General features: G+C 47.8%; 1 long non-coding RNA gene across 1 annotated transcript; it reads left to right on the top strand.

Annotated features, from left to right (window-relative positions):
- The first annotated feature begins 15,262 nt into the window (after nucleotides 1-15,262).
- Nucleotides 15,263-16,891, top strand: LOC109271530 (uncharacterized). Its single transcript, XR_002082002.2, has 3 exons — nucleotides 15,263-15,399; nucleotides 15,628-15,669; nucleotides 15,856-16,891. It is a non-coding gene; the product is annotated as an uncharacterized LOC109271530 (long non-coding RNA).
- Nucleotides 16,892-21,766: the final 4,875 nt, after the last annotated feature.

Here is a 21,766-nt window from a genome sequence, read left to right as displayed (position 1 = left end):
CTGGATGAGAAGTCCTGCTTTTTTATTAGTTAATATGGTTCATATTATTATAATTCTTTATCAGGAATGGTGTTGATCATAGAAGTTTTTTAAAATATACACAGCCTGTTGCCAGGCTCATTTGCTTTTTTAAGAGTAAGCACTGTGTTACTTGGAAGAGTTAGGTGATAAATGTCCCTGATTAAGACCACTGGTGTAGTACTTTTTATTTTCAGAATCCTCAACACAATTTAGTTGACAGATCTAGTTGGTGGTAATGTCTTTCAGTTGTATATTTTTGTACTAGACTTCTGGTTTTTCTTTTTCTTTTTTTTTTTTTTTTTTTGAGAACAAAAGACTTCTGATTAAAGTAGCTGAAGAAAAACTGGGTTGGAGTATATTTTTATCAAAACAACTGATAGTGTTGAATTCAGTTTTCTGTGTCCTCACAAATTTTCTTCATCCTATTAAATATTCCTTGGATACCTCAAAAGAATTCAGTTGTACAGCACACTTGGGAGGTTCTGAGAAGACATCATTGAAAATTTGTCTTTTGATAAACCTAACATCACCTGCTTGATTTTTTTTTTTAAATTGGGATTGCAGAAATTCATGATACAGTTTTTAGACTCCTTCAGTATCTCAGTTCTTGTTAATCCTTCAGAACATGTAACAGCCAAAAAGTTTCCCAAACTAACAACCTGAAATACATGTGTATAATACTACTTTACTTTTTCTTCCATTCTATGTGACATACATAACATTGTATATTAAGGATTGTTCTACTAAAGTCTTAGAAATGGGGTCATTTAGTGCCTTTACTACAACTTTTGGTGCAGGTATATACTTGGTTTTGAGAAAGTGAAACTTTCTGGAAACGTTACTTGCTTCCTAGTAATTTGGAGAGGTTCTTCTATGGAGAATATTCTTTGCAGAGCACAGTTGAGCTCTTCAGAAAAATAGTACATAGGCGATTTTTACTGCTTTTATTTTTATTCTTTAATCTCTATTACTGATAAGGGGCTCAAAGTCAAGTCCTGCCCTCTACCCACTGAGCCAGCCAAGTACCCTTAACTCTGCTTCACCTGTAAATGGCACCTTTGTTTCAGTATGTATCTCACTGAGATTTCATATGGGGCAAGTTACTATCCTTCCAGGGGTGGGTTTTTTGTTTTGTTTTTTTTTTTTTTGTAACCATCCGAACTGCAAATTAAAGCCAAGGGGGAAGGTTGCTTAATGCTAATAGCCCATTCCAGCTGGCTCTCTGCCTCCAGAATTTCTTTATAGATAAAAACTTTAAACAGCAACAAAAAGATTCAACAAGAGTGCTTTACAAACAGTTATAAATTGGAATGTAAATTTGTCATTCAATTGTTTTTGTGTCCTACTTTTCTTCTATGGTAGTCCAAGACCCAGGGACTTTGTGGAGTGGGATTCAAGGATACACAGTAGCTCAGTATCTAGCAAGTAGTTGTTTGACCTGAGTTCAAGAGTGAGACCTAAGCTTCACTAATTTCTTAGTGTTTCATCCATTTTAGGATGACTTGAGAGCTATTGTTTGTAGGGCTTCATGTGGCCTACAAGAAAGGTTTTTGGACATGGCATGAGGTGCAAATCTTTAGTTGAGGGATCTTTGAAAAGTCCCTTAGCAACAGAGGAAAACAAGTGAATTGGATCAGATGGCAAGGTGTTGGGACTAAAAGTGGAGCTCATAGATAAGCAAAGGCCATAAGGAATCAGGTGAAGAAATGAGTACCTTAATCATAAAGTAGGAGTTGAGGGTGTAAGCAATTGAGTGTGCAAACTGCATTAGGGTTTGGAGGTAAAGGATTCTATAACCATGAATTGGAAGTAGTTCCAAGTCAGGATTTTTGACTTCTTCTGGTTGTACTACCAAATAAACGGGTGTGGGATAACTTGTTCATTGTCCTGGCTGGACGCTGAGAAGTTGATTGATGTATCAGATTGCATTAATGGCTGGCTCCTACATTCCAGCTGTCCGATTCAACGGGGACAAGAAATTGAACTGGCAGTCCTGGTCGGACTTCAGTTGGCAATGTATATAACTGTCCACCCGACATGAAATTGACTCCCCAGGAGTGAGGTTGGGAGCAGAAGCTGCGTTCTTTGTGGATAGTAAGGAGTGGATGAACACACCTATCATTTGGAGGGGCTAGGAACCCATGCTTTAGAGTGCTGGATGCTTTGGTAAGGACTCTTGCAGTGGTCAGGAAAGAAAGTTTTTTGAGTACCACTCTGCTGAACATCGTGCGGGGCCTTTTTCTTATGTGATGTTGAACCACTTGAGAGGTGAATAACAGGGAAGAAAGTTCTCACACATTCCTCATCCTACTAAACAAGTAGTGTATTTATAACCCAGGCCAGCCTTGACTCGAAAGCCCTTGTATTCCGTTCTACACCTTAGCTTTCTCAACCCGTTCATAAGCTGCAATTTTGTCATTCAGTTGATTGTCAGGATTTGGGGCTTCTCGCTCTTTAATCTTGAGAGCGCAGGGGAGGGGCAGAGAATCCCAAGCAGGCTCTGCACTGTTAGCATGGAGCCCGAAGTGGGGCTCAAACTCCCGAACTGAGATCGTGGCCCGAGCCTCAAGAGTTGGATGCTTAACTGAGCCACCCAGGTGCCTCTGGGGGCTCTCTTTTTAATTGCAAACATATTCATGGCAAAACGTGTAAATTGTATGTGACCTCTGGTTTTTTTAGGGGTAACTTGGTAAAAGGTGTGTGTCCCCCCCCCCCCCTAGAAATTTAGATACATGGGATGAACCAAGTACTTATTTTGAGAGGGACAGCGTATCTCGCATCAGCGCAGAGCTGGATGTGGGGCTTGACCTCATGAGCCAGGAGATAATGACCCGAGCCAAAATCTAAAGTCAGATACTCAACCGAGTCACACAGGTGCCCCATGATGAGCAAGTATTAATACAGCAAGAAATGCTAACCATGTGTCCAGGTTGTCTTTTTTACACACCTGAAGCCTGCATATTTGAGGTGTATATACTAAATGTAGTACATGCTGCCATCTGAGCAGGTACCAAAAGCAGTCAGCTAAGATTTCTTGCAAAGGACCACTGAATGTCCATGTTGTCCTTGTCTGTGGAAGACAAAGCTGTACATCGTGAATAGGTTGACACTGATGTGTCTGAGTTCGTTATTCACCTTGTGAGTGGTTTGAAGCTACGGGTAGTTGCTGTGGCTACTCTGGTCTAGTCTTGACATCACCCTAGTTTTAACTCTGGAATGTGAGCAACACTGGTGCATGTGGCATCTTATAGGCAAGGAGCGGTAAATTTTGGGGCCTTTTAACTTTAAAAGCTTATTTTTGAGAAAGTGCAAGTAGTGGCAAAGAGGAAAAGAATCCCAGGCCAGCTCCACACTTGTCAGTGCAGAGCCTGATGCAGGACTGCAACGTATGAACCATGAAATCATCTGAGCTGAAGTTGCACGCTTAACTGAGCCACCCAGGTGCCCCGTTAACCATCAACCTAATAGAGAAAAATGCACAATTTATTTTTAATGTTTATTTTTGAGACTGCAAGTGGGGGAGGGGCAGAGAGAGGGAGATGCAGAATCTGAAGCAGGCTCCAGGCTCTGAGCTGTCAGCACAGAGCCCAACACAGGGCTTGAACACATGAGCTGTGAGATCATGACCTGAGCCGAAGTCGGTTGCTTAACTGACTGAACCACCCAGGTGCTCCCCTTTCTTTCTCTCTCTCTCTTTTCTTTCTTTCTTTTTCTTTTTCTTTCTTTCTTTCTTTCTTTCTTTCTTTCTTTCTTTCTTTCTTTCTTTCTTTCTTTCTTTCCTTTCTTTCTTTCCCTCCCTCCCTCCCTTCCTCCCTCTTTTTTCTCTTCTCTTCTCTTCAAGTGGACTCTTCGGGAAAACAATGCAGGCGAATTCCTTGGCTGGACAAAGCTATTGCAGATTCAAGAAAGCACCTTCTCTGGCTTCAAAACCAGGTGGTTCAAGTTAGGAGTCTATCGTGCAACATTTCTTATTTGCTTGGGGGAAAAAGCAGGCACATCTCAATGATTGCTTACATTTTGACAGTGGACTTGTTAATTAAAGCTATTTAAAATTTTTAATTTTAGCAGGGAGAGGGAGAGACTTAACCCAGCATGGAGCCTGCCATGGGGTTCTATCTCATCACCCTGAGATCATGACCTGAGCCAAAATCAAGAGTCGGATGCTTAACTGAGCCACCCAGGAACCCTGATTAAAGCTACTTCATTGTCCACTAGCAGCTGCAGTCTACTGACCTGGAAGAATGCTCCATTCTTCAGATGATTATGATTAATTCTCAACGGATGAAAGGAAAGGTTAAGTTCTTACCATGTGCCTCATCCAAGACTGGTTCCTAAACCAGGGCCAACTTTTTGGGTTTGATGGCAGTTGACAGGAAGAAAATGATTAAGAGAGATGATTAGTTATAAGGCAGATGTGATCATCCCACTTTATTGAGATTGAAGTACAGAGACGGCTGGGCAAGTTGTCCAAGGTTGCAGTCCAGTAGTGATTGAGCTGGAAGGGTGTAGCCCAGGTTGCAGGACCAGGCATGGGTTAACTGGAAGGGGTCTTAGAATCCATAGTTCCAGTGTTACGGCTAGAGGTGAGAAGCTGAATTTGCCCAAGGTGACAACAAGGATACGTTGGCAGAGCTGGGACAAGGACTGCCTCAACAGCTAATCCAGTGCTAGTTTCAGGGAGCATCATAATGTTAAGGCCTTCAGGCTTTGAAGCCAGTAGTCAGGATTGGAATTCTGGCTTCCTTGCTTCTAGCTCATGACTTTGGACCAGCTGCATAATCTCTAGGGTTTCATTTTCTCATCCGAAGAACAGAAATAGAAAACAACTGCTTCCTGTTACTATCTTGAGAATGTAGTAATGTGACATATATGTGTCACTCACCATGTGATGATACACTGCTTAGTTAGTAATAGCCTCACACTTGTATGCAGTAAGTACCCAAGGAATGACTTTTTAGTGAAACTGACTCCTTTATGGTGCTGGGTAGGCAAGAGTGCCCCCAGTTCATTCTTCACATTCCCCAGTACATACAATGTGTTTCTACTGACCCTGGTCCTTTACCAAGTTTTGAGTCTGTACAGTTTGAAGGGATGGACTTCAGGGGTCCAAGGTTAAGAGAGACCTCTGTGGTTAAAAGGATCTGGGCAGATTTCAAGAAAGGAGCTTCTGAAGTCCTAGGGATATAGGGAGGTGGGTGGGAAAGATAGGATGAAGGGTTAGAGGAGTGTTAGATGGCTCTTTAAAAAATGGATTTTCAGGGCACCTGGGTGGCTCGGTTAAGCATCCAGCTCTTGGCTTTGGCTCAGGTCACGATCTCACAAGTTTCATGGGTTTGAACTGCACTGGCAGTGCAGAGCCTGCTTGAGATTCTCTCTCCCTCTCTCTGCCCCGTCCCCATTCACTATTCCTCTCAAAATACATAAACCTTAAAAAAAAGGTTCATCTCTGGCATCAGCTAAGAAAAAAATACGGGTTTTCAGGGATGCCTGGGTGGCTCAGTCAGGTGAGTGTCTTTTGATTTCCGCTCAGGTCATGATCTCATGGGTTTGTGAGATCAAGCCATACCTCATACATCGGGATGGATTCCTGCTTGGGATTTTCTCTCTGCCGTTCCCCCACTTGCAAACACATGCATGTTCTCTCTCTTTCTCAAAATAAATAGACTTGGAAAAAATAAATAAAAATGGGTTTTCAAATTAGTCCAGTCTGGATTCAGATTTCCATCTTTTGGCTGTGTGCCTGGGGCAAGTCACTTATTTTCCTTAATTTCTTTCTTGTAAAGTTGGGGATAACAAAACAGACCTAACATGGTATCATTGATGAGTCTGTAGGTCAGTGACTTTCCACTCTTTGCCTACATATTGGAATCACCTGGAAAACTTCTGAAAAATCACTAACACCTGGACCCTGGTCCCCAGAAGTCCTGATACATTTTATCTGAGGTGGGAACTTGATGTCTGTACACTTTAAAAGTTCCTCAGGTGATTCTAAAGAGCAGTAAGGATTAAGATCTACTGATCCCACAGTCGTCCTATTGGTCTATTTGTCTTTTCCTTACCCCAGGCCTCCCTTGTATATGGAACAAAGCCTATCCATGCCCTTGGCCTGGGATCCTTCCCACTGGCCATACCCTGTGCCCATCCCTGTTCTTGCCTCTTAATCTTGCAGGGAGAAGCAGCTTCTGTAGAGAGGCTGTGGGGCTGGACTGAAAATCCAGCGTCCCTTAGGCACCTGCTCTGGTGTCACCTATCAGCTGGATGAGATTGTTGTCACCAGAAAATGGCACTTTGCTTGAGCCTTCTTTCAGCACATTCACAGTGTTGGTGTTGGGGATATCCCCTTTGAGCAAGGTGTGGAGAGAAAAGGTAGACAATCAGACGGAAAGGGAACTCAAATTATTGTATGCTGAGCACACGTGTGGTGCTTTTTCTCATTACCAACTATGATATTGGGGTTATTATTTCCCATTACTCAAGAAGCTTAGATAGGTACAGTAAAAAATAAAAAAAAATAAAAAATAATTGTAAAAGATCCTTGACTATTTGAAAGTGAAGTCCATTTTCTATGTTCATTATAAAAAAAAATCAAGATGAAGCCTTAACTAAGATTAAAAAAGGAAAGCATTTTATTAAAGGTATGTATTTCTTTACGAAAGTCAGGTGTAACTGCCAGAAGACATAAGTCAGATGCTTGAACCTGCTTGAAACCATTCCATACTTGCCTTACAGGAAAATGAAAGTGAAGGCACATGTAGACACCAGAATAAAAACTGGAGCCAGGAAGTCATGAGAGATTCGTTCAGACTTACTTGAATATGATAAGAGGTGGGGGTAAGGATAACATGCCAAGACAACACACTGATGAATTGGAGAAATGAAGTACACACAGTGTTCTCACGGATGTGCTGGGCCTTAACACTGTAATGTCAAAAATAACTTCCTTATCACATGGAGTAGGGGGAGGGGAGTAAATGATGAGTACCTGTCCCCTGGGTTTAGGAGGTTTTTAAGTGAAATGATACATGCTCAAAACAGTTCCTGGCACCAAAATATTGTGTATTAAATAGCACATATCCCTTGATAGAAGAAGAGGAATAACTGGAATTAGGAATTAGGAAAAATTGAGTAGTCTGAATGCACAGGGCAATTCAATTATTTCTAGACAATGTCTTTATTCCATTTACTCATTCTCTTTAATAATGGCCTTATCCAGGCACCTTTCATACTATGTACCTGACCCATATTGACCCAGTCCCACGACATGGGCAATCTTTTGTGTGCCAGACATCTAGTATCTCTGTCCCCTTCCCCTAAAGCTGGTTATGCTCCGTGACCAATGGGACAGTCCTAAAAACACCACATCAATTCCCCAACCACCCACTAGGAGGCATTACTACCCCATTGAGAATACTGGGCCAAATTCTTTGCCTGAGGTCACACATTTATTGCATGGTAGAACTGAGACTTCATTGATTCCAAAGTCTTTTCCACTGTGACGATAACACGAGAGACAGTAATAAAGACAATAGAATAGTGAGCGCTCCTTGCACTCATGTGTCGATGTTTTGGTATTTTAGATACACCTTCCACCAGTTCACTTAAACCTCACCACTTGAGGGAGGTTCTGCTATCACGTTTTGCAGATGAAGAAACAGAGGCTTAGGTCCAAGACCATGTTAAGTGTTTTGTATAGAAGAGGCTGTACTTGAGCTGAGTGCTGAAGAATGGGATTTGGGTACAAAGCTAGTTATATAAAGAAAAAAGCCTCGTGTCAAAGGCAAGAGGTTTCAAGGTTCTCTGCGGACTAAGTTTAAGACCCTATGAATTTGTCCAGGGATTAGAATTGGAGATGAGTGGAAAGTCTGAGCCAGAGGAGGAATTAGAGGTTATTGGGGATGGTGATTTTCAAAGGTGAAAACTAGCCCAGTGTATTTTTGGAAAGAAATCTTCTATAAGAAATATAAATTGCATAAAACAGTTTAGATGATATTGCTATAAAAAGTGTAAATTCTGCTGGATAATACTGGCTTATAAAGACAAGAAAAGTAATGTTTTGATGAATGCAGTCTTAGATTGACCTTAGAACCCATTTTTTCCCGTATTTTGGTCATAGAGAGAAGTAAATGCAAATGATTACATTTTTTAACATGTTGCAATTCCAGAAGTGACAGGGAAGTCTACCCCAAAACAACCTAAAAGCACAGATTAACTTCAGCATGTTAATATGCACATGGTTGAATAGGTTTTATCTTTAACAAAATACTTTAAGAAAATCGTTCGACCTATGTGTATATACTTTAAACACAAATGTCTGCGAGACTCGTGCAGCACGGATGAGAAATCCTTCTGCTGCCCAACCCTTTACTCCACACTTGGAGGGCCTGAAGTGAAGGGTTGTGGGGGAGAGAATCGCTCAGATGCATGGAGCCCAGCTGGAGCCATCTCCCGGCCCTCGGCCTCCTGACTCCTGGCCCAGAGCTCCTCTGAGTGACCAGTCATGACATCTGGTATGGCAGCGTGCCGCCGCCTGGCTGTTCAACCCCTCACCCGAGAGGGCCCTGGCCGCTTGCCCATCTCCCTGGCAGATAAAGCCTCAGACAGAGAGCAAACAGTCCACGGCTCCAGGAGTCGGTGCAGGTCAGATTCAGGCGGTGGTTTGTGTCCCTGCCAGCTTCGAGGCGGTCCCCCGATCCTCTGCTCCACTGTATCACTTCCTTACTGTGGCCAGGTTGGAACTCTTGAGCAACAAACAGGCGGACACCTGTGGGTGGAAGAATGGTACCGGCTCTTTTAAGGAGGGTTTTCTGGGCCACAGAAGGCCTCATCTTACCCATTCCCCTGGGCGGCTCAGACATTGCCCCATCAGCCTCGGTTTCAGTATCAGGGTGGGGCAGCGTCTTGGGTGGGGCGCTGTGTTGCCAGGGTGCAGACGTGTGTGTGTGTGTGTGTGTGTGTGTGTGTGTGTCGGCGGCAGGTGGTGACTCTGGAGCTTGGGAGAACAGGTGGGCTGCCTACCCCCGCCCCTCCACGGGATTTCAAAAGCCCCATTGATCAGTATTTGCCCTTTGAAAGAAGCAGTCTGCATATACATGGCAGGACATTTCGAGATTTAACTTGCTTTTTTTTTTCCTCCTTTTTTCAGAAAAGCATTTATATTAAATCGTTACTAGATGTTTCTTATCACAGTATAATTAGAGATTTGGTTTAGAGAATGCACTGTGTTGCTACTGAAGAGAAGGAGAATACCACATGCAAACAATGCTTTTACACAGAAATACTTTTTTTAAGTTTTCTTTTTAAGTTTATTTGAGAGACAGAGAGAGAGCATGAGCAGGAGAGAGGCAGAGAGAATCCCAAGCAGGCTCTGCACTGCCAGCGTGGAGCCCAACGCAGGACTTGAACGCACAACCACGAGATCATGACCTGAGCCAAAACCAAGAATGGGACACTTAACCAATTGAGCCACCCAGGCACCCTTGAACTTACTTTTAAAATATTTGTTTCTGGGGCACCTCTCTCTCTCCTCTCTCTGTCCTCCTCCTCCTCTGCTCTCTCTCTCTCTCAAAAATAAATGAATAAACTTAAAAAAAAAATTAAGTTCATACACAGAAACCTTTGGCCGGACACAAGACTGTTCTTTAATAATAAATGAACCTGACCTGAGGTGGAGGAAGCAGGTTCCCAGAGTGTTGCTCGGATGGGGAAGGCTTTTCTCAGAGGCTCTGTGGTCAGGTTGCAGGAAAGGAAGAAGGTTCTGCTTTTCCCAGAGTTGGAAGTCTGACCTTGATAAAAGTGCTGTGCATTTGAATGCCCGCTCCTGGCGCATCACCGGGGCCTTGGCCTCGTGATGGCAAGGCCTTTGGCGGCTCTGGGAACTCAGTCTTTGGAGTCGAGAAGGGGGAGCCCCACTGCTTCCATTCCAGGCTTGTTGAGACAGAAACCTGAGGTAACAGCGTGTAAAGCATCCACAAGAGGTGCAGAGGAGTCCCCGAAAGTTGCCGAGCTCAGCATTTTCCCCTCACATCAGCTCTATTCCATCCCTTTTAATTACGCACATTTAATTCAAAGGTAATCCATGATCATGGTAGAAAAATTATAGAACACCTAACAAAAAGAATAAAGTGATCCAATAGCTTCTGCTTTTTACAAGTAGGTTTTGTTTTGTTTTGTTTTGAATCCTGTTTTCTTGGGGCACCGGACCGGGGTGGCTGTCGGTTTGAAGTGTCCAGCTCAGGTCATGATCTCAGGGTTCAGTTTGTGAGTTCAAGCCCTGCATCTGGCTCTTTGCTGTCAGCGCAGAGCCTGCCTTGGATCCTCTGTCTCCCCTTCTCTCTGCCCCTCCCCACCCCCCCACCCCTGGCTCTCTCAAAAATAAATAAAAACATTTAAAAAAATCCTGTTTTATTTTGTGTGTTTGGAGTAGGAAGTTTCTTCATTAGTGTTTACAGGGTGTGAGAGAGGTGATATCATGGCCCCACTTTACAAATGAGGAAACTGAATTCTAGAAAGAGGAAGTGCCTTCCCCAAGGTCACAAAGATAGTAGGAAGGTTAAGTCGGTTTTTTAAAACTCCCCAGCTTCTGAGCCCAAGCCCAGCACTTGTGTCAGGACCAGGAGGGGCCTCAGAGGTGGGTCTCAGCCACCCATCCCTCGCAGGGAGCCTGTGCCCAAGATTTCACACTCCCCACTGAAGACGAGCTCCTGTTCGTGGCCTGCCCAATCCTAGAGTCCCGGGAGTGGGCAGGTCGTGGAAAAACACCGCAGTTAGGTGGGGTTTTTAGGCACCTCCTTTTTCTTTCCCACGTTTTGTGCTGTCCTTAGGCCTGCCAGCACATAAGTGCTGTCCTTCTGAGCTTTTCCCTCACTTTAAAGGGTGCTCTATACCCTGTGTTTGCTCTTTTCTGGCCTTTTCTTCTAGCTGGCTGTCGGGGGGTTCCCAGCAAATATTTCCATTGTTTTCTAAAAGAAAGAAGCCTGTGCTGTTTTAATGGCTATAGTAACAAAGGTGCATTGTTTCCATGGTTAAAATTGTGCATGGAGGTGGGGGTCAAGTTGTTTCCTGAAATCTACTATGATAATTCTAAAGAACGCCGAAAAGATAGAGCCATCAGCCCGGGAACCCTAGTTGTGTGATGATCGTAAGTAGTCGTGTGTGATGTAGGCCCCGCCCTATGCTGGTCCGAGTGGTGCACAAACCTACCTCCTGTGTCAAACGTGGCTGGCAGATCTGGTAGCCCTGAGGGTCAGGTGAAAGATGACAAGAGACCTTCATGTACTCGGCTTGCACCTCTGTAGGAGGCAGCAGAGCTGGAGGTGGCACGGAGCTCACGTGGCGGCCTGCATCCCCTCCGGGCTGTACCTGGAGCAGAAGGACCACGGTGCTCTTCCTTCCGCTGGAGCTCCGACCCGGCCTCCCTTACTGCTTCAGGCGCGGGTGGCCCTTGAGAGACAAGTGTGCCACGCTAGGACCAGAAGGCCCACAAGGTCCTTTCCAGCATTGACATTCCAGGATTTGGCAACTCCCCCAAAAGAATGAGGTGGTTTCTTTGGAACGATGGCAGAGGTCCAGACAGTCCTCTTCCCGGAGGGGAAAGGAAAAATGTTAAATGCACACAGTGGGGGACAAGTCATTTCAGGCCACATCAGGCTATATAACAGGCATTTTGTTCTACAGGGATCGGGCAACTGCTAGCATTCGGTCAAGATTGGAAGAGTCTCTTAAAACTTAGTGCTCCTGCAACTTTGTTCAGCGTTACTGCCCATTGTACAGATGTGGAAACTGAAGCAAACTTAGCCCAGAGGAAATGGCACAGCCGGGACTAGAACCCAAGGTCTGACTCGTCGGGCCCACTCTCTTCTGGCACATCCCTGCTGAATGTATATGCTACTAACAGGCCTGACCTTGGGATTCGGGGCGGCTCAGAGGCTGCCTGGCGAACATGAACACCCACGAACCCCCCGGAGGAAGCAGGTTCTTCCTTAGAAGGGGTCACGGTATGGGAGAAGGATGCCGACGAAGACCGAAAAGACCACCAGGGCCAGCGGCTGTCTCCACAATGGCCCCTGGGTCACCTCGCATCAGATCAGCAGCGAGAAGGTTTTGCGCAACAACTTCAGGTTGCACACTGGGGATTGAGGTCCTGTGTCTGTCTGCGGGGGGAAGGGCACAGTATTCAGAGTCTGGAGACCTGGAATTGGCTCCCGGCAATACTACTAAGCAAGCCTGGGCAAATTGCTTTGCTCCTTGGACCTTGGTCTTGTCGTCTGTAAAATGGAACTAATTACACTACTTCATAGGGTTATTATAGGGTTTAAATAAAAACAGCAATAACCTTACTGAACGCTTAGTAGGTGCCAGGCACTGTTCACCTGTATTAACTCATTTAATCTCCCCCTCAGACAGTAGGTGCTATGGCTATCTCCATTTTTATTAAAAAAATTTTTTTTAGTTTATTTATTTATTTTGAAAGAGAAAGCATGGCAGGGGGGCGCAGGGAGAGAGAGGAGAGAGAGAATCTCAAGCAGGCTCCACACTGTCAGTGCAGGGCCCAACACGGGGCTCGAACAGAATGTGGGGCTCGAACTCACAACCCCGAGATCAAGAGTCACACGCTCTGCTGACTGGGCCAGCCAGGCACCCCACCATCTCCATTTTAAGAATGAAAAGTAATTTGTCCAATGTCCCGTAGCAAGCGGGGAAGCTGGAATTGGAACCTAGACAGCCTGGCTTCGCAGTGGGTGTTCAGTAGGAATCTCAGAGACTAAATAACATTCTAGGGCTGGTGAATCCTAGACAACAGCTTTCAAAGACTGTTTAAGGTAGAAGAAACCTTCGAAGGGCCCTGGGTTAACCTGTTATTTACTGGATGAGGACACGGTCAGAGGGCGAAAGACCTGCCAGAGCTCTTGGTAAGTCCCGCAGAGCTGAGGTGAGGACCCAGGCCTGCGGGCAGCCGTGCCTCATCAGGGTGCCATGGCTCACAATCCTGAGGGTCTGTTCTAGGAAACATAACTCGGTGCAGTCACTTCCATTATCATCAGCGCAGAGAGTCTCAGTGAACTCTTAAGGCACTACCACTCTCTCACATGTTGTATCCATTGATCCTGTCCCCAGACACGTTAAATAACGTGCACCTAAAGAGGGTAATAAAAGAACAAGGCACTACGCGATGCTCCATGCTTGGTGGCAATACGCGCCTACAAAACCCTGCACTGCAGAATGCATACAAATAAAAAGATATCCTAGGATGGCTGCCTCTGGGGCAGGGAAATGGGAGGGACTCATAGAGTAAAGGGGAATACATAAAACGAGAGGGGACTAGCCAGGACTAATGATGACCGTGAGCCATCACCTAGGGAATAGAATTAACTCATCCCACGGCAGCAAAGGGCCAAAAATAAAACTGAGTAAAACTAAGAGACTGGATGAAATCACTTTGCCTGAAACACATTGGCTCTGGGCTCAAGGAGGAAAGGTGGGGACATATCCTGGATTGCCTCACAAAGACAGAGGCCTGGAAGACTGTCCTTGGACACAACAAGTGAGGTCAGGGGGTCAGTCTGTCACACCTACCTCTGAGCTCAAGCTCCAGGTGAGAAGCCAAAGGCAGACCCTCCAGAACCCTAGGGAAGGAGGGAAGAGTAGCTCCTGGGTTAGTGTCAGAGGTCACACAGTCACCTGCTGTCACAGGTGGTTTAGCCAAATCCACTATTGGGTTGGTTTTAAGGATGTCAAGAAGACACGGATATAAGCCAAGAGTCCCGTGATTGTATGATGATTGTGGGCTTGGTTGCCATGAGGGTCCCGGTCCAAGTGGTTCATACATCCGTCTCCCGTCACTCCCGCCAACGGAGCGTGCCTGTAAGGATTGGGTGAAGGAAGAGGGCATCTTCATTACTTAGCTTGTGCATCTGTGGACTGGGGACGGTTGGATGTAGACCTCCCTTAACAGCCCACTTGGCTACTGGAACCTTTCTGGGAAGTGGTTATACCCCCAGCAGGGAACCTGCAGTTCCGAGCTCTGGCCACAAGGTGGCAGCATGGGGGAAGAAAGCTGGTTCCCAACTCCCTGCTGAGGACGCCCAGGCTGGCCTGTGGGCAAGAGAAGTGTCCACCGTGGTCCTTCCAGAGTGGCTCATTATTAAACATGAAATGAGGCAGAAGCTTGTAAGCCCGATAGCTGGGGAAGGGCAGCAAGGAGAGGCAGGTATGACTTTCTAGAAAGTAAATCTCTAAGCCTGTCAGTCTTCAGCCATCAACCACCACAGAGGGGTGCGCACGCGCACGCGCCTGTGTGTGTGTGTGTGTGTGTGTGTGTGTGTGTGTGAATGTACGAGTGTCTATGTGTCTATATGTGAACGTGTGGGTATGTATGTGTGTTGTGTGTGTAAGGGTGGCTGGTGACTTTGTATACGTGAGTGTGGGGATGGGGGAAGGGGGAAGCAGCAGGCTCAGGTGTCTGTCGCCAGCAAGGCTGGGAGGAAACCATAAACCTTTATCAGCAAGCCCTTCACCTGGGTTAAGAAGGGCAGAGTGCAAAGTTCACATAGATAGTAGCCATTGGGAGGAGCGAAGCATGACGCTGGTGCTGGAGAGGCGGGGGTGGCTCTCCAGTGGGACAGGCAGGGCCGAGGACACTAAGTTCCACTTAGCCCCAGAGTTAAGAATGGATTCTGGGGGCACCTGGGTGGCTCAGTCGGTTAAGCGTCTTGATTTCAGCTCAGTCATGATCTCATGGTTCGTGGGTTCAAGCCCCCATGTCGGGCTCTGTGCTGACAGCGTGGAGCCTGCTTGGGATCCTCTCTCTCTCACTTGCTCAGTCTCCCTCTCTCTCTCTCCCTCTGCCCCTCCCATGCACACGCTCTCTCTCATAAACAAATAACTTAAAAAAAAAAAAAAAATGAATGGACTCTGGGCCCAGCAGAGCCAGGTTCGAACCAGCTCAGCTATTTTCAAGTGGCGCAGGTGCTTCCTGGACTTCCTTTTCTCCACCTGTAAAATGGAAGAAATAATCGGGCCTGCCTTCCTGGCCGTGTGTGAGGATTCAGAGATATGCCATGCACTTAGGAGGCCTAGTGTGTGGTGAGTGTGTGTCCGTTGCTTGTGGAGAAAACATGAAATCACGCTATTCAAGAAGGCTCCCCCCCTTTTTTTTTAATGTTTATTTTTTTAGAGAGAGAGAGTGTGAGCAGGGGAGGGGCAGAGAGAGAGGGAGACACAGCATCGGATTCAGGCTCCAGCACAGAGCCCGATGCGGGGCTCGAACTCAGGGACCGTGAGATCATGACCTGAGCTGAAGTGGGACGCTCAACTGACTGAGCCACCCAGGCGCCCCAAGAAGGCCCTTGTGTAGCCTAGACCATACCTGCCACTTGTAAGGTCAGTCTCCTGTCCTCTGCCCTTCTCCAGCCTTCCAGACAGGACCTTTCTTTTTTTTTTTTTTTTCTTCTTTCTTTCTTTCTTTCTTTCTTTTTCTCGCTTTTCTTTCTTTTTCTCTTCTTTCTTTCTTTCTTTCTTTCTTTCTTTCTTTCTTTCTTTCCCTCTCTCTTTCTTTGTTTCTTTCTTTCTTTGTCTCACTTTCTTTCTTTTTCTTTTTCTTTTTTCCAGACAGGACCTTTCTAATGGTGGAAGGGGCCTTGCTGGAAAGTGGTAAGTGCCCCGTCTCTGGGGAAGGGGAGTTTTCAGGGGACCAGCCTGCCTGGAGGGGCTGTTAGGCCAACACCTTCCAGATCCAACTTCAGCTCAGACGCTGCCCCCTCCAGGCAGCTTCGAGTACTGACTCAGGCATACTCCTGTTGAAGTTTTGCCCTTGTTTTCTTTTTTCTCTTTATTAAGGACTGGGTGGAGAGCATCTGGTGTCATTGGGATCACTTTGAAACTACCGCCTCACATTGGGAGCTGGCTTGAGTCAACTGGTCACCATGGAATTTCTTTTTTTAGTGCATAAACAGCCAAGTTACAGGCAGCTGTTGCCCCGTCCGGGGTGGAAAGCCGCCTGTTGATGTGGAGCTGCCTGGCTCATATTTCTTAGGCAAACAGATGCCATGTCTCTCAACTCACCAAACAGGAAGCCCAGAAACTGTGGTTTGGAGACCACACGTCTAGTTATGTCTAGTTATTCAGGGGGGCTTCACCTGGGGAGCCCTCTCTGAATGTCAAAGCTACAAGATAAAGGACACAAATGGGAGCTGGGGTGCTCCTTCTTCTTAGGGGCCACCGCAGGAGGCGGTGAGCACTAAGTGCCAGGTCAGTGAGGAAACTCTGTTTTGGGGCCAAAGCATAAAAAACCCCCAGCCACAAACCACTGAGCCTTGAGTGAATGCTTGTTCCGTGCAGGTTCTGAGCCCAGGGAGGTCCTCTGAGGGGAGAGGAGGCAGGGAGCTGGAAATTCGAAGCAGGAGGAATTATTATGCTGGATGGGGTAAGGCCCTTCAAGAGGTGGGAACAGCATGAGCAAAGGCATGGAGGTAGGAACGTATACGTGAGGAAGAGTTTGGTTGGAACAGAGTTTACAACAATAAATAAATCCAACACACCCCACTGAGTGTCTTCTGGGTGCTAAACACTGCTCAAATTACCAGGATGAAGTTGGTAAACCAGACTGCCTCCTCTGTAGACATTCTAGCATAATAACAGATATAAATAACAAATGTCATTTATCCTAATAAGCCATGTAAATAATAAATAGAAATCAGAACACTACAAATAATGATAGCTCCCATTTATTGAGAGCTTACTACATGCCCTGCCCTGTTTCAAGTACTTTATATATATTTACTCATTTCACCCTCAAAATGCCCACCTAAAGGAAGCATGGGTCTTTTCTCTGGTTCACGGACGAGAAAGTTTAGGCATGGAGTGGTGGAGGCAGGATTCAAACCCAGAGCCTGTGCTCTGACCGTGTTTCCTCACTACTCCAGTACCCGCAGTAAGAAGGGGTGAGGTCAGCTTGGCAGGTAATGTGGACCGGTCTGGAGGGTGGCAAAGACCAGGGAGGGGAGTGGGGATCCAGCGCTTTCAGAAGATGGATCTGCGAGTGTGTGTGGAATCAACTGGGGGGCAGCTGGCCAGGCGGACTTGGAGGTTCGGGGCGGGGGGGGGGGGGTGCGGGGGGGGGGAGCAGTGCAGTCCCCTGGCCTCACTGAAGAGGGGGAGAGGTATCCGTAGATTGGGCTTACCTTGCCTGGAATTAATGAACTTGGCAGATCATAGGACTGACTGACAGTTCAGTGTGGATTACTTGTATTAGTATTCATTGCAATTCATGAGCTGTGAGAGCGTCTTCCCGGTGGGTCGAGCCCTGAGCGTGCAACCAGGAGCTCCGAAGGCCTCCAGGCGAGGCCAGAAGACGTGATGATTTGCACAGTGGCCAGACTCCGCCTCCTCTGCGAATTCCATCAGCCAATCCGCAAGCCCGGTGTTCAGGTGCGCCGCCGCCCCCGCTCCCGCGGCCCCCTCCCGGCTGCAGGGCCCCCTGCATTCCCTTCTGGAAGTCCCAGCTCCGGCCCCTGTGTGGGCCGGGGCCGCACAGCCGGGGGCGGCGGTACCCCTGCCCTTGTCTTGGGCGGCCTGCCCACCACCGCCGTGCCCACTCCAGGCTCCCAGCAGCCCAAGCCAGCTCCCCGTTTCAATCTCGTCCAGTTCTCATCCACGTTTCCTGAGCGGATGCACGATCTCCCTGCGGCTTCAGTAAGAGCAGCCAGTTTAATTTTCTGGCTGCCCCCGCCCAGCTGCTGCCAGGGCCGCCTCTTTCCAGCGCCCCTCCCCACACCTGCAGGCGCCCCTCTGCGCCCCGGGGCTTTGCCAAGCCTTCTGCTCGCTGCCTTCTGCCCCAGGGAAAGGCCCCGGCCCCCGGAAACCCCAGAAGGGCTTGACCCTCAGGCGCTGCCTAGCCTAGCGACCAGGGTCCCCGCCTCTCGGTGTCCCCCTGAGCCCTACCCTCTCCCTCCCACCCTAGCTCTGCTCCCACCGCAAAACAGCGCCGCCCACCGACTCACACATATACCCCCTCTGGTGGGGGAGGAGGAGGGACCGGGGCTCAGGTGCCGAGAGCGAACTTTAGGATTGCCCTTTAAGAATGTCCTCAGCCTGGCAGCGCCCTGGAGGGCTGGGAATTCCCGCCTGGGAATTTTTCCAATATTCTGCCAGCTGTGTCTGCTCTTTCAGTGGTTTTATTATTTTTCTTTCTGTTCCAACTCCTCCTTTCGCTTTCAGTACGGCAGTGAGGCCAAATGGCGGTGGAGGGTGGGGGCCCCCGGCACTTGGTGAGGCGGAGCTGTGGCCACGACCAGCTGTGCCAAGGGAGGGGATGAAGGAGGGCACCGGAGGGGAACAGGGAAGTGAGACCAGCCCCAGGGCGGCCTCTTGTTCTGGTGATTTTCTCGTCATTCGTCATTGGGCTCTGGGCACGCGAGGCCTTGTCTTCCTCTGGCCCTATCAAAAATGCACATCTGCTCATTGGGACGGTGACACATTAACCCAGTAACACCAATCCACTTGTCGGATGTGCTAGCTGCTGCCTAACAGAGGAGAGGCCGAGGAGAGGGGCTGCAGAACGCATAAGCTGTGAAGGAGAGTGGGGGAGGGTGGGGGCGCGGGGCACAAGCTTGGGGAGATGCCACGGCACCTTTGAGCAGCAAGGAGGTGCCGGATAGCCAGGGATTTGGGCAAAACGGGAGAACCCTGACCTTGGAGGACTTTTTTCACTGCATCATTAGGCTTCAGGAGGGTGGGGTAGGGCCAGTAGGGTCCCTTGGTGAGATCATTTCCCTGGTGTGGTGTGATTTCCCTGGCACCTGCCTGTGCCATTGGGTCTTCATGGGTCAGTTGGACAACTTCCTGATGGGACAGCCACTGGCCTCCAGCATTTAGGTGAGGATTAAACCCAGCTGCGTGTAACAGGAAAGCAAAATAAGTGGCTTAAGTCAGAAAAAGCTTTATTTTCCGCTCACGTAAATGAATTGTGGAGGCAGAGAGTCCTGAGCATTTCAAAGTATTTTTAAAAAATGTTTATTTAGTTTAGAGAGACAAGGCACAAGCAGGGGATGGGCAGAGAGACGAGGGAGGCACAGAATCTGAAGCAGGGTCCAGACTCTGAGCTGTCACCGTAGAGCCCCACGTGGGGCTCCAACTCACAAACTGAAATCATGACCTGAGACGAAGTTGGACGCTTAACCGATGGAGCCACCCAAGTGCCCCGTTGAAAGTAGTTTTTTAAATGTTTGTTTATTTATTTTTGAGAGAGAGAGAGAGAGCGCACGCTGGTGCGCCCCCGTGCGAGTGGGGGAGGGGCAGAGAAAGAGGGAGACAATCCGGAGCAGGCTCTACGCTGTCAGTACAGAGCCCAATGCGAGGCTCGAACTCTCGAACTGTGAGATCATGACCTGAGCTGAAACCAAGAGTTGGATGATTAACCAACTGAGCCACCCAGACGCCCCCTGAGCATTTTAAGACTTAAAGGAATAAATACTTAGGTACCCCTCCTCTTCCCAACTCTAAGTCCAAGCATTTTCCCAAGCAGGCAGCTTGTTCTGTGTGGAGCTTGATAAATGCGTAAATGCACCCTGTGTGGGCTTCCTTCCCTCCTGTGTCATGCCTACATGGCCCCATGAACCTCCTGGGCTCCCCTTCCAAATCCCTGTTTTGGGATCTGCATCGGTGGGGACTCCAACCAAGATACTAACATCTCTGAGCACCTTACTACCTGTGAGGCATTGTCTCATTTCTTCCTCAACCCTGGGTGATGGAATCCAATTATTAAGCCCTATTTTAGGGAGGAAGCCATAACTTGTCCAGAGTCATCCACCATTGGAGCCAAGACTCAAACCAGGCTGACCATTTTGTGACATTTCTTTGGGAGGGTTCCTCAACCAGAATCCCAGGTCAGAGAATGCACATCTTCAGGCTTTTGACCTTTCTGCCAAACTGCCCCTGAGTAAAGTCAGGTCCAAGTGCTCCTCCCAACCACCAGTGTGGGGACCACTCACTTCTCCTGTCCTCAACTTCCAAGGGCTACCGGCTTTTTCCAGCCCAGCCCCTGGGAGGCCATTCCTCCCAAATTTGTCTTTTAAAACAGTGTTTATTTATTTATTTTTGAGAGAGAGAGAGAGGCAGAGAGAGAGGGAGGCAGAGAATCCCAAGCAGGCTCCGCGCTGTCGGCGCAGAGCCCAAATTGGGACTCGAACTCACCAACGGTGAGATCATGAGCTGAGCCGAAATCAAGAGTCGGCTGTTTAACCAACTGAGACACCCAGGCAGCTGTCTTTTTTTTTTTTTTTTTTAAGTTCAGAAAGCATTAATGTGAACAAGCCTTTTAAAAAGACTTATGCCAACAGACATGCAGTATGTGTCTGAGATGAACTGAAAAGGGATGAAACCAAGTAAATGGGTTCCTGAACAGAGAATAGGTTTGCTGCCTGCCCCTCGGCTTTCCTGGGAGGGCAGCCTGGAGCTGGTGGGCGGAGGTCAGAGGTGGGTGGGCCGGCAGACAGGATGGAGGGGGAAGGATCAAGGAGGAAAGACACCTGGGTGGCCACCGTGTGGCGTGTGGCGAGGGTCTAGGGAGGGAATATTTCATTGCACAGCTTTGGGCTCTTCCAGCACATTCCTTTTCTTAACAGAAATTCTGGTGAGGTGGGGGTGGCTGTGCCCCAGCCCCCTATCTCTTCCCCTTAGATGTTTGAAGAGCTAACCAGCCACTCCCCAACTCAGGCGTGTCAAACGCCTGAGGGTGACAGGCAAGCTGGAGGAAAGCACTAGAATTCCTCTTTCACCAGCGTGTGAATGTGTTTCAGATCTCTTCACTGAGCTCCAGTTTGAGGCTGTGCCTGCCTGACCCATTTCTAATAAAACTCTCTTACCGGGCTTTATAGTATCCCAAACGCGTTCACGTCAGGGAACTCCTTTGATCCTTCCACTACCTTAAAAGTGGGCTGTGCCAAGATATCATTAGCCCCATTTTACAGATGGGGAAGCTGAGGCTCTGATTAAAATGACGGTTCAAACTAACATGCTATCACTCAAGATTTCTGTAGCCTCACCTGCCAAACATCATAACCGTAGCGATAACAATGTTCATTCAACATTATTACATGCAAGGCTCTTCGTCTTGTGTTATGAAAGTTGTGTCTTTCAGGCCTCTCAAAACCTTCTCAGGTGGATAGTTAACTACATCCGGCAGAGGTGGGATTTGAACCTGAGCTAACTCCAGCGCCGGGGCTTCCCAAAATGTGGTCCCCAGACCAGGATCTTGTAAGAAATGCACATTCTCAGGTTCTGCCCCAGACCTCCTAAAACCTGGGGGCAGGGGGAGGCCCAGCAGGCTACGGTTTGACATGCCCCCCCAGGTAATTCTGATGCACTCTCACATTTGAGAACTGCCGTGCTAATACATTCTTTTAACTCTGGATTTCAATTCTGACTGCACAGTAAAATCACTTGGGAGCTTTGATAAATACCAATGCTGGGCCAGACCAGAAGAATCTCTGGGGTGGGGCCCAGGCATCAGTATTTTTAGAGGCTCCCTTTTGTGCACTTCTCTGCCTTTGACATGCACCAGGAAGGTAAGCCCTGCAGGGATCCACATTTTACCAGAAGGTTCTAGAATAGAAGAACAGGGCAGCCTGTACCAGAGAATCCTGGAGCGAATGACGGAAGACTCGGAGTCCAGGAAGGAGAGACTCTGGGGGCCCAGCCCCTCCTTGAGATGACTCCATGCCCGCCCAGGAAGCCTGCAGCCCTGCTGGGG

Source organism: Panthera pardus, unplaced genomic scaffold, assembly GCF_024362965.1.
Source record: "Panthera pardus isolate Hobbes unplaced genomic scaffold, ASM2436296v1 HiC_scaffold_17, whole genome shotgun sequence".
Lineage (NCBI taxonomy): Eukaryota > Metazoa > Chordata > Mammalia > Carnivora > Felidae > Panthera > Panthera pardus.
This window is presented reverse-complemented; position numbering and strand designations above follow the sequence as displayed.